Source organism: Schistocerca serialis, chromosome 7 (genome assembly GCF_023864345.2).
Source record: "Schistocerca serialis cubense isolate TAMUIC-IGC-003099 chromosome 7, iqSchSeri2.2, whole genome shotgun sequence".
In the NCBI taxonomy this organism is placed as follows: Eukaryota; Metazoa; Arthropoda; class Insecta; order Orthoptera; family Acrididae; genus Schistocerca; species Schistocerca serialis.
Genome location: NC_064644.1, coordinates 295359436 through 295361488, shown reverse-complemented (window position 1 = coordinate 295361488; position 2053 = coordinate 295359436). Strand labels below are relative to the sequence as shown.

The following is a 2053-nucleotide window of genomic DNA, read 5'->3' as shown; positions in this document are numbered from 1 at the left end:
TGCTATTTGGCAGTATACAAATTTTTACTTTCACAAATAATATTCATAACTACCGACTATTAAACGACCAAACGGATAAAGTGATACTGAAAACGTTCCATTTTAGAAAAGTGGTGATCAGGATCTATGTTGACTCTTGAGTACTTGGAAATTTTGTATATATTTGTGGAATTTCGGTCTGATTGCGACATGATTGGGTTGAAATTTACCGAAGTGTGGGTTTGGCGAGACTTACCTTTTCTCTTTTCTACGTAGCTTTTTAAAGGCTGGATTTGAGGATCATTTTGTGCGCTTAGCGTTCAATGTGTCACTCTACATTGCCGCAAAAAAAAAAATGTAGAACCGGTAAGGAGAGAAGGACGCGAAATGAAACATTCTGGGTTAAGACGGTATGGGGTGTTACTTCAGTGATTACAGATTTAAGAACAACCTGGTGGTATGGCCCCACTTACCAGTATGACGTTGCACCTGCTCTGGTCTGCGTGCATGCAGTGATTTGGTTGGAAAGTTCATGCTTCCAAACTCAGTAGTCACTCCTCTAGTGTTGATGGCAGCCAACACACAGGACGGTAATTCCCTAGTCCGGCGCTGGTAGCCTCCGAGGAATGGTGTGGGATAACGCTGTATGTTTCAGGGAGTCCATTAGTTACTCTCGGGTGAGAGGTGCAGGTGTGAACAGGTTACGGTGTGCTTTGTGCAAAATGTGTCGATCTTCCTTCTGGTGGTCACACGTGGTCGACTGGAGCCTTCAGGAGTATGCCGATTCCAAAGTTACCATGGAGTCCAACCTCGGTCCACTGTCATGCCAAAATGTCTCATGAACCTGTATTTTGTACTTTCAGACCAGCTGACCAAATGGAGTCCCACAGTGACATCCTTGTAAACTTTGCCAGGTGCTGATAACGTTCTCATTCGAATGGTAATTAACTTAAACCCTCAGCTGCCTACAAGTGTTGTTGATATACCTCGACGGGACAGCTGAAAATGTGTGCCCCGACCGGGACTCGAACCCGGGATCTCCTGCTTACATGGCAAACGCTCCATCCATCTGAGCCACCGAGGACAGAGTTGAATAGCGCGACTGTAGGGACTTATCCCTAGCACGCTTCCTGTGAGACCCACATTCTCAACTGTCAACAATCTACATACGTAATGTTCCTTCGTTTGTGCGAATGCGCGCAGATTGCCCGAACTCTTACGAGAATCGTCACCTTAGTGTGCGCGATCAAACAGGTGGATGGGCAAATATCAATTAGGAACATTACGTATGTAGATTGTGGGCAGGTGGGAATGTGGGTCCCACGGGAAGCGCTATTCATCTGCGTCCTCGGTGGCTCAGATGGACAGAGCGTCTGCCATGTAAGCAGGAGATCCCGGGTTCGAGTCCCGGTCGGTGCACACATTTTCAGCTGTCCCATCGAGGGATACCAACACCACCTGTCGGCAGCTGATTGTTTCAATTATCATTTATTCTAGAGAAGCTGCACGGTCATCAATGGTATCTGTTCCTTCGAGAACAGTTAATATCTTCATATATTCTCATTCGACTTTGTGGCATCTCAGTGTCTTTCAGTGACGACTGACGTTCATGCCTCGTAAATGTCCCATGAACTCCGGTGGGCATTCTGTCACAGACGATTGCAACTCTATAATCATTTACATAATCGTCGATGGTGTGTGAACGCGTGCGAAGTTACATCGACACCCGACCATGTCTTCTACGTTCTGCAGCCAGTTGGTACAACGTTTGATTTCATTTACTATCTCAGTGTGATTCGACTAAAAAAGAGCTTAAATATAAAACGCGAAACAGGTTGCGTAGTAAAATAAAGAATTGTTCAGCAAGTAATGTTATTCCTCAATTAAGTACACAGCTGTGGAGCAGTAGAGCGGCAGCTGCTACGTGGAGAACGTAGTGAATGCGGCGACCAGAAGCGCCCCGGAAGCGGCCGCTGGCGGCAGCGCCGTGCTGACGGCGGCCGCACGCCAACCCGGCAGAGTCGCCCAACGCCCACAGCCACAGCCACGGCCCACCGGCGTCTGGCTGGAGTCG

At 47.6% G+C, this 2053-nt stretch overlaps 1 non-coding gene across 1 annotated transcript; it reads left to right on the top strand.

Moving 5' to 3' along the window:
* Window positions 1-1321: 1321 nt before the first annotated feature.
* Trnat-ugu (transfer RNA threonine (anticodon UGU)) lies at window positions 1322-1398 on the top strand. Its single transcript has one exon. It is a non-coding gene; the product is annotated as a tRNA-Thr (tRNA).
* The last annotated feature ends 655 nt before the right edge of the window (window positions 1399-2053 follow it).